The sequence below is a fragment of the Arachis stenosperma genome, chromosome 6 (genome assembly GCF_014773155.1).
Source record: "Arachis stenosperma cultivar V10309 chromosome 6, arast.V10309.gnm1.PFL2, whole genome shotgun sequence".
Classification (NCBI taxonomy): Eukaryota; Viridiplantae; Streptophyta; class Magnoliopsida; order Fabales; family Fabaceae; genus Arachis; species Arachis stenosperma.
The window spans coordinates 12,219,978-12,231,434 of record NC_080382.1 but is presented as its reverse complement, the minus strand read 5'-3'; positions in this window follow the sequence as shown (position 1 = coordinate 12,231,434).

The following is an 11,457-nucleotide window of genomic DNA, read 5'->3' as shown; positions in this document are numbered from 1 at the left end:
TATTATTAATATATTAAATGATACCCTATAAAAAGAAGATCTATAAGATACACTTAAACTTTTGTTCAACCTAATTGATAAGACCTTCTTTTTCATGATTGAAGTCCAAATTTTTTATAATCCACATTTTTTACCTTCTTATAAAGTTAAGAAGACGATCAATGATGTGGATCTCATAAATAAATTTAAAGCGGTTCACTTTATTCAAATTATGGGTGCAATTACAATTATAATTTCTATTAGAAATGAATTAAGTTTTTTATTCCTTCATAATTGAAAATATTTAATTTATATAAAATAATTAATTACAATCTTCGGTTGTTGACTATATTAGTGGTTTGCTTTCAACCTCAAGGACATCTTTAGTCATTGAAAAGAGAAAATAACAAGTGCAAATATTAATTATTCAAAAAATAAATTTTTAAATTGTAATTAATCTTTATTCTTATTATGGTTATAGTAAAGTTTTAAAATTAACAATTTGCTTATTACAACTACATACTGATGACCTTCTCTCTCATTTGATAGACTTTGCATATTTAAATTTGTTATAAAACATGTCAAATTATATGTATTTTTAAAGTAGGACAATTCTAGCACCCACACTTAAGAGTGTCGAGAAGGTAAACAATTTCGTATTAACAGTTTTTTCTAGAGATGAAAAAGGAATATCTAAATTCTAAGATGAGAATGAAGATGTACAATAAGACTGGTTTATGCCAAAGTTTTTAAATAATATCAAATGATCAAGAATGAATTTGATGCTTTCATATTTAGGGTTGCTATTTAAGTTTCAATAGAGACAATTTCTATTAACAGTGTGCTTGGCAATGACTATCAACAAGAATAGTTATTATCATATATAGGGCTTTACTTGTCAAAATAAGTGTTCACTTATGGACAACTTTATGTTGCTTTGTCAAAAATTAAAAGTTGTAATGTAAAACCCAGAATTTTCGAAAAATATTATTATGAGTTAATTTCAATTTATATATTCATTAAAGACTTTATTTTTAGAAATTATTTTATTAAAAGTAATTAAATTAAGTTTTGATAATTAAATTAAAAATTTTACTTAATCTTATAATATTGAATAATTTTCTATATTTAAATTATAGAACTTAATAGTTGTAAAAGAAAAAGAATTTGGTATGATTTAGTTTAAATAATTGAGATTTTAGAATTTAATATTTTAATTTTTATAAACAAAGAAAATTAATTATAGGGATAAATACTTTTTTCATTCCCAAGGTCTGGGGTCAAAATCAAAATCGTCCCCGACCTTTTTTTCTTATTAAAACCATCTTCAACGTTACAAAACGTTATAAAATCGTCCTTTTCTATTTTTTTCGGACCAAATTACCCTTGACTATTAATAAAAATAATATTAAAAAAATAAAACCCCACCCCACCTACACCCAGCATCTCTTCGTCTCTCCCCTCATCCCAAACCCACCCCCAATTTCTCTTCCTCCTACTCTCTGACCCTCCACCCCAAATCTCATCCCATCCCATCCCATCATCATCATCAGTTCTCATCTTTCATCTTCTTCTTTTCATATTTTCTTTCTTTTTCATCTTCTTCTTCTTCTCATTCACAACAACAAAATAAATAAAAAATTTAGCAACAACATCAATCATAAAATAAATCAACAATCCAACATCAATAATTACAAAATTAGTAACAATCCGTCAAAAAAAAAACAGAAAAATAGGAAGAACGAAGATCAGAGAAAGAGAATGGTGAATCAACACTGCCACCATAGCCAAATCATCATCATGCAATTACTATAATTAGAAGCAATTACTAATTTACTATAATCAGAAGTAGTATCACTAATAATAAATTAACAACAACAATTGTGAAGGGTGAATCAATGATGAGCGGATAATTTGTATGCTTTTTGGCATTGTTTTTAGTGTGTTTTTAGTATCTTTTAGTTAGTTTTTAGTATATTTTTATTAGTTTTTAATTAAAATTCACTTTTCTGGACTTTACTATGAGTTTGTGTGTTTTTCTGTAATTTCAGGTATTTTCTGACTGAAATTGAGGGTCCTGAGCAAAAATCTGATCCAGAGACTGAAAAGGACTGCAGATGCTGTTGGATTCTGACCTCCCTGCACTCGAAGTGGATTTTCTGGAGCTACAGAAGCCCAATTTGCGCGCTCTCAACGGCGTTGGAAAGTAGACATCCTGGGCTTTCCAGCAATATATAATAGTCCATACTTTGCCCAAGATTTGATGGCCCAAACCCGCGTAGCAATCCGGCCTCAGAAATTCCAGCGTTAAACGCCGGAACTGGATTAAAAGTTGGAGTTAAACGCCCAAACTGGCATGAGAACTGGCGTTTAACTCCAGAAAACGTCTCTACACATAAAAGCTTCAATGCTCAGCCCAAGCACACACCAAGTGGGCCCGGAAGTGGATTTTTCTGTCATTTACTCATTTCTGTAAACCTTAGGATACTAGTTTACTACTTATAGGACCTTTTGACATTGTAATCAGAACCTTATGACCTCATAACATTTTGTACACGTTTCTTCCACAGTATGAGCCTCTAAACCCCATGGTTGGGGTGAGGAGCTCTGCTGTGTCTTGATGGATTAATGCAATTACTACTATTTCTTATTCATCATGCTTGCTTCCGTTCTAAGATAATACTTGCTCCTAATCCGGATGAATGTGATGATCCGTGACAATCATCATCATTCTCAACCATGAACACGTGCCTGACAAGCACCTCTGTTCTATCTTAGATTGAGTAGTTATCTCTTGGGTTCTTTAATCGGAATCTTCGTGGTATAGGCAGGACCTGATGGCAGCATTCAAGAGAATCCGGAAGGTCTAACCTTGTCTGTGGTATTCTGAGTAGGATTCAATGATTGAATGACTGTGATGTGCTTCAAACCTGTAACCTACTGGGCGTTAGTGACAGACGCAAAAGAGTGATTCTATTCCGGTAGGGGAGGGAACCAAACCGGTGATTGGCGGCACTGTGACAGAGTGCTTTGCATTAGCTTTCACTGCGCGGATGGGAGGTAGCTGCTGACAACAGTGAGACCCTACACGAGCTTGCCATGGAAGGAGACATGCGTGTTTGATGAAGAAGACAGTAGGAAAGCAGAGATTCAGAAGATGGAGCATCTCCAAACCTCAACCCATTCTCCATTACTGCAGTACAAGTAACCATTACATGTTCTTTTGCTTTTTACAATCAATCCTGATAATTTCTGATATCCTGACTAAGATTTACAAAATAACCATAGCTTGCTTCAAGCCGACAATCTCCGTGGGATCGACCCTTGCTCACGCAAGGTATTACTTGGACGACCCAGTGCACTTGCTGGTTAGTTGTGCGGGATTGCAAAAGTGTTATTGCAATTTCGTGCACCAAGTTTTTGGCGCCGTTGCCGGGGATTGTTCGAGTTTGGACAACTGACGGTTTATTTTGTTGCTTAGATTAGGACTTTTTGTTTTAGTTGGTTTAGAGTCTTTTTAGTTGAGTCTAGTTTCATATTCTAAGTTTGGTGTCAATTGCATGCGTTTGTTTTTCTTTTAAAATTTTCGTTCTTGCATGTTCTTAGCCCTTTTTGATTCATAAAAGTTCTAAGTTTGGTGTCCTCTTTGTGTTTTTCCTTTAAAATTTTCGAAAAAATTAGTGTTTGATTTTCTAAAATTTTAAGTTGGTGTCTTTTTGTGTTTTTCTCTTTCCTCTTTTAAGAATCAAATCTTTTTCATAAAAAATTTTTTCAATCATATCTTCTTAATTGCTGTTTTCAAAATCTTTTTCTTTACTAATTGATTCAGTTCCCAATTTGCTTTGATCTTATTCTATTCTTAATTTTCGAATTTTATTTTATTTTCCTTTTGTTTTATTTTATTTTATTTTAATTTTTCGGTTATTTCAAAAAAAAAATAATAATAATAAAAAATAAACAAAATTCATCTCTTTGCAATTATTCTCTTTCCCTTTTGTCTATTATGGACTTAAGTGGAATTAATCAGTCCAGAAGGACTCTGGGTCCTATGCCAACCCCAGTACAGCTGCATATGGAGTAGCATCTGTGTACCTCCCATCAAAGCAAGCAGCTTTGAGCTAAACCCTCAACTCATTATCAGTGCAGCAAATTTCCAGTATTCCGGTCTTCCAGAGGAAGAACCTACTGAGTTTCTGGCACAGTTCTTACAATTGCTGACACAATACATGATAAAGAGGTAGATCAGGATGTCTACAGACTGTTACTGTTTCCATTTGCTGTAAAAGATCAGCAAAAAGGTGGTTAAATAACCAACCTACAGCAAGCATAAAGACATGGAACAGTTATCAGAAAAATTCCTGAATCATTTTTACCCTCCAAAAAGGATGACACAGCTAAGGCTGGACATCCAAGGCTTTAACAAGAGGATAATGAATCCCTTTATGATGCCTGGAGAGGTTAGAGGTATGCTAAGAAAATGTCCCTCTGAAATGTTTTCAGAGTGGGTACAGTTAGACATTTTCTACTATGGCTCACAGAAAAAGCTCAGATGTCTTTAGACCACTCAGCTGGTGGATCTATACCATGAGGAAGACAATTGAGAAGCTCAGAGCTTATAGACATTGTTGCTAGAAACCATACTTATATTCTAGCAAGGAATTCGTTCCACAAGAAGAGGTCATGGCAGTAGTCACTGATCCTGATCCTCAAGAACAGATGAATGAGCTTAATCAACAACTACTCCTGATGACTGAACAGTTAGCAGAATTTAAGAAATGCTCCATGATACTAAGGTTGCTAACAGAGCATAGAACTGCAGTTGAATCAAGCAAAACACAAATATCTAAACAATAACAGAAGAATGTCAAGCAGTTCAACTGAGGATGGGAAACACTGATGCCACTGCTCAAAAGAGCAGAAGTCAATTAAGGAACAGTTGACAGAGGATGACCAAGCCACTGTTCAAATCCCTCTGAGGACAGTAGAGCCCAGAGAGGAATATTATTGGCGTTCAAACGCCAGAAAGGGAGGAAAATTGGCGTTAAACGCCCATTCCTTGCCCAATATTGGCGTTCAACGCCAAACAGGGAGAAAGCTGGCGTTAAACGCCCATTCCCTGCCCAGTTCTGGCGTTCAAACGCCAGAAAAGGGGGAGAAGTTGGCGTTTAACGCCCAAACTTCATCCACTCCTGGCGTTCAAACGCCCCAGGAGAATCAACCCTGAGAGTGCTGACAGTAATCCCTCTAACAAGGCTTCTTCAACCACTTCTGTAAGGAATAAACCTGCAGCATCTAAGGTTGAAGAATATCAAGCCAAGATGCCTTATCAAGCCAGAAACTCCGCAGAAAGCAATACCCTCTTATGCTAAGTTCATGAAAGAGATCTTAAGTCATAAGAAGGATTGGAGAGAAACTGAAAAAGTATTACACCAAGGTAGCCTTATGTGATCTTGGAGCAAGTATTAACTTAATACCTGCATCCACTATCAGAAAGCTTGGTTGATTGGAGAAGTCAACCGACCGGATATGCCTCCAACTTGCTGATGGCTCCATTAAACACCCATCAGGCATAATAGAGGACATGATTGTCAAGGTTGGGCCATTTGCCTTTCCAACTGACTTTGTGGTGCTGGAAATGGAGGAGCAAAAGTGCAACTCTCATTCTAGGAAGACCTTTCCTAGCAACTGGACGAACTCTCATTGATGTACAAAAGGGGGAAGTAACCTTGAGAGTCAATGAGGATGAGTTCAAGTTGAATGCTGTAAAGCTATGCAGCATCCAGACACCAGAGGACTGCATGGGCGCTGACATTATTGACTCCTGGTAGAAGAGATCAATATGGCTGAAAGCCTAGAATCAGAGCTGAGGACGTCTTCAAGATGCTCCAACTGATCAGGAAGAGCCAAGAGGCAAAGGAATTTTCGAAAATTCCTCAGGAGGAAGATAAGCCCTCCTAAGCCTGAACTCAAGCCATTACCACCATCCCTGAAATATGCATTTCTGGAGAGGGTGATACTTTTCCATGATTATAAGCTCTGCTTTAAATTCACAGGAAGAGGAAGCACTGATTAAAGTGCTAAGGACACACAAGACAGCTCTTGGGTGTCCATAAGTGATCTCAAGGGCATTAGCCCAGCCAGATGCATGCACACAAGATCCTGTTGGAGGATAATGCCAAACCAGTGGTTCAACCACAGAGGAGCTAAATCCTGCCATGAAGGAGGTGGTGCAGAAAGAGGTCACTAAATTACTGGAGGCTGGGATTATTTATCCTATTTCTGATAGCCCCGGGTGAGCCCTGTCCAAGTTGTTCCCAAAAAGGGAGGCATGACAGTGGTTCATAATGAAAAATGAACTGGTTCCTACAAGGACAGTCACAGGGTGGCGCATGTGTATTGACTACAGAAGGCTCAATACAGCCACCAGAAAGGATTTTTCCTTTACCATTCATAGACCAAATGCTAGAAAGACTAGCTGGCCATGATTATTACTGCTTTTTGGATGGCTATTCAGGCTACAACCAAATTGCAGTAGACCCTCAGGACCAAGAGAAACAGCATTCACCTGCCCTTCAGGCGTGTTTGCCTATAGGAGAATGCCTTTTGGTCTGTGCAATGCACCTGCAACCTTTCAGAGGTGCATGCTCTCTATCTTCTCAGATAGGTAGAGAAATTTCTGGAAGTCTTCATGGATGACTTTTCAGTATATGGAGACTCATTTAGCTCCTGTCTTAACCACCTATCACTTGTCCTGAAAAGATGCCAAGAGACAGGTAGAGGTAATTGAAAAATTACCACCACCTGCCAATGTTAAGGCAATCAGAAGCTTTCTGGGGCATGCAGGATTCTACAGAAGGTTTTATCAAGGATTTTTCGAAAATGCTAAAACCTCGAGTAACCTGCTAGCTGCTGACACACCATTGTGTTTGACACACAGTGTTTGCAGTCATTTGAGACCCTGAAAGCTAAGCTGGTCACAGCACCAGTCATCTCTGCACCAGATGGGCATTACCATTTGAATTAATGTGTGAGCCAGTGATCATGCCATTGGTGCAGTGTTGGGACAGAGGCATAACAAACTCTGCATGTCATTTTATGCCAGCCGTGTTCTAAATGATGCACAGAAGAATTACACAACCACAGAAAAAGAATTACTTGCAGTGGTCTATGCCATTGACAAGTTTAGATCCTACTTAGTGGGATCAAAGGTGATTGTGTACACTGACCATGCTGCTCTTAAATACTTACTCACAAAGCAGGATTCAAAACCCAGGCTTATCAGATGGGTGTTACTTCTGCAAGAGTTTGATATAAAATAAGAGACAGAAAAGGGACAGAGAACCAAGTAGCTGATCATCTGTCCAGAATAGAGCCATAGCTGGGGCGTCCCTCCCTTCTACTGAGATCTCTGAGACTTCCCAGATGAGCGACTCTTTGCCATCCAGGAAGCTCCATGGTTTGCAGACATTGCAAATTATAAAGCTGTGAGGTTCATACCCAAGGAGTACAGTCATGTGCAAAGAAAGAAACTAATTTCAGATGCCAAGTACTACCTTTGGGATGAACCATATCTCTTTAAGAGATGTGCTGACGGAGTGATCCGCAGGTGTATACCCAGAGAAGAAGCACAAAGGATCCTATGGCACTGCCATGGATCACAGTATGGGGGACACTTTGGAAGTGAGCGAACAGCCACTAAAGTTCTCCAGTGCGGCTTCTACTGGCCTACTCTCTATAAAGATTCCCGAGAGTTTGTGCGTAACTGTGACAGTTGCCAAAGAGCTGGTAACCTGCCTCACGGATACGCCATGCCTCAACAAGGGATATTAGAGATGCCAAGTACTACCTTTGGGATGAACCATATCTCTTTAAGAGATGTGCTGACGGAGTGATCCGCAGGTGTATACCCAGAGAAGAACAAAGGACCTATGGCACTGCATGGATCACAGTATGGGGGACACTTTGGAAGTGAGCGAACAGCCACTAAAGTTCTCCAGTGCGGCTTCTACTGGCTACTCTCTATAAAGATTCCCGAGAGTTTGTGCGTAACTGTGACAGTTGCCAAAGAGCTGGTAACCTGCCTCACGGATACGCCATGCCTCAACAAGGGATATTAGAGATAGAGCTGTTTGATGTATGGGGATTGACTTCATGGGGCCTTCCCACCATCATACTCAAACACTTACATTCTGGTGGCAGTGGACTATGTATCTAAGTGGGTAGAAGCAATTGCTACACCCCCTAATGATACCAAAACCGTGCTGAAATTCCTCCAGAAAACATTTTCAGCAGTTTGGCGTCCCTAGAGTACTAATCGTGATGGGGGTACTCATTTCTGCAATAAACAGCTATACTCTGCTATGGTTAGATATGGATCAGCCATAAAGTGGCAACTCCGTATCATCCACAGACAAATGGGCAAGCTGAAGTCTCTAACAGAGAGCTAAAAGAATCCTGGAACGGACTGTGATGTCCCGAGAAAGGATTGGGCAAAGAGCTTGGATGAGCTCTGTGGGCATACAGAACAGCATTCAAGACTCCTATAGGCACTCTCCTACCAATTGGGTATGGAAAGGCCTGCCATTTGCCTGGAACATAAAGCCTACTGGGCAACCAGATTCCTAAACATGGATGCACAGTTAGCTGGTGAGAAAGACTGCTCCAGCTAAATGAGCTAGAGGAGTTCAGACTCAATGCTTTGAAAATGCTAAGATCTATAGGAAAAAAGGCAAAGAAGGCATGACAAGAGATTGTCAACCAGAGTCTTTGAACCAGGACAAAAAGTTCTGCTCTTCAACTCTAGGCTCAGACTGTTTCCAGGAAAACTCAAATCCCGGTGGAGGGGTCCATATGTGATTACAAAAGTGTCACCATATGGTATGTTGAGCTTCAGATATGATTCTGACAGTAAGTTCATTGTTAATGGACAGGATCAAAACTATCTTGAAGGAAATTTTGAGCAGGAATGCTCAAAACTGAGACTTGAGTGATTCTCAGTGAAAGTCCAGCTAAAGACAGTAAAGAAGCGCTTGCTGGGAGGCAACCCAGTCATTAGGAAGTTGTACGATTTTTACAGAGGCAAGTATCAAAAATGAAGGAATTCACAGAGTTACAGAAGGATTCAGCTCAAAAAGCAGAGAAAATGAGCTTACTGGCGAAAAAAAACGCCAGTAAGGGGCATTTTGGGCGTTAAACGCCAGAATGGGCACCATTCTGGGCGTTTAACGCCAGTAATGGTACCATTCTGGGCGTTAACGCCAGAATGGGCACCATTCTGGGCGTTTAACGCCAGGTGTGCAGCATCACTGGCGTTCAGAAAAACGCCCAGTGAGGAAGGTTTTCTGGCGTTTAACGCCAGCCAGGGTACCTGGCTGGGCGTTAAACGCCCAAAAGGGGCAACAATGGGCGTTAAACGCCAGAATGGGTGCCATTCTGGGCGTTTAACGCCAGCTTGGTGGGGGGACCACATTTTTGTTTTCAACTCAGATTTTTTTCAAACTTTCCTTTTCTCCCCATACTTTTCTACAAAATCACACTTCAATTCATTATACACTTTCAAATCTTCAAAAATCAAAACAATCTTTTCAAATCTATTTCAAAATAATCCCAATTCTTCTTCAAAAACTCACCCTTTTCTCAAAAATCTTTCATATCTTTTCAAATTTCCTTTCAAATCTCTCTTTTGTTTTCGAAATTCTCCTCCCCCCCACTCTATAAATGAACGTTCCTCACCCTCCTTCCTCACACCATTCGAATTTCTCTCCCTCTCTCTCTCTCTCTTCTTTCTTTTCTTTCTTTTGCTTGAGGACAAGCAAAACCTCTAAGTTTGGTGTGCTTTTCCGTGATCACTAAGCCAAGATTCATCAATATCATGGCTCCCAAGGGAAAACAAACCACTCAAGAGGAAGGAAAGAGACTCCAAAGAATCTTTGGAATGAAGAGAAGTTCTTAACCAAAGAACATGAGGACCATTATCACAAAATAATGGGACTGAGGTCAGTGATCCCGGAAGTTAAATTTGATCTGAAAGAAGATGAATATCCGGAGATCCAAGAGCAAATTCGAAACAGAGGTTGGGAAGTTCTGACCAATCCTGAGACAAAGGTTGGAAGGAACAGGTTCAGGAATTCTACTCAAATCTGTGGCTCACAGATAAGCAAAGAATGACTGGAACCGCTTTTCCTACCCAGAACCATGGTCAGAGGGAAAGTTATGTACTTCCATCTGGACAAAATAAGAGAAATCTTCAAGTTACCTCAACTACAAGATGATCCTGATTCCTTCAATAGGAGGATGGTGAGAGTAGATAAGGGTTGGATCAAGTTCTAGAGGACATATGCCTCCCTGGAACTAAGTGGATAACCAATTCTAAGGGTGTCCCAAACCAACTCAAGAGGGGAGACCTCAAACCAATTGCAAGAGGTTGGCTAGACTTTATCGGGCGTTCCATATTGCCCACTAGCAACCGTTCTGAGGTCACCATCAAGAGCAGTGATGATTCACTGTATTATGCTTGGAAAAGCAGTGGAGGTGCATCATGTGATTGCTTGTGAGATCTACACAATTGCAAACAAGAATTCCACTGAAGCCAAGCTGGCTTACCCAAGCTTGATCTCCTTGCTCTGTAAAGAGGCTGGGGTAAGATGGGAGTAGATGAGTTCATACCCATTGAACACCCAATCACCAAGAAGTCAATGGAAGGACAAGTGCAAGACAACTCCATCAAAAGGAGGGCGCGTGAGTTCCTCCTGAATTCCATTGGCTACTGGGCCAGCCTAGAAGCATCCATCAACAAGCTGCAAGACTATGGCAACTGAAGGAAGAACAGCAGAATCAGAACTGCATGATCTGCAAATTGCTGAAGGAACAAGAGAAGCAGGGCGGATATCAAGGAACTGAAACGCCAAAAGCTCTCCTCTCAAGCTGGGGGAGCATCCACTTCTCAAAATCAAGGTTGTTGAGTCCTAACTCTGTGAAACCTCTATCATTAGAGGCCTTTTTTTCGTTTTTTTATCTCTTTCCTTTATTTTAGTCTCATCTTATATATTGAGTCTTGTTCTTAATTAATAAAATTAATAAAGTTTATGCCTTAAAGCTATGAATGTCCTATGAATCCATCACCTCTCTTAGAAGAAAATGCTTTAATCACAAGAACAAGAAGTACAGGATTCCGAAATTTATCTCTGAAACTATTGAATTAGTTTGATGTGGTGGCAATACTTTTTGTTTTCTGAATGAATGCTTGAACAGTGCATATGTCTTTTGAATTTGTTGTTTTAAGAATGTTAAAATGTGTTGGCTCTTGAAAGAATGAGAGAAAGAGACTGTTATTGAGGATCTGAAAAATCATCAAATTGATTCTTGAAGCAAGAAAAGCAGTGAAAAAAAAAAAATTTCGAAAAAAAAAGGAAAGAAAAAGAAAAGAAAAGAAAAGAAAAAAAGAAAGGAAATAGAGTTGTGATCCAACAAGAGTGTGCT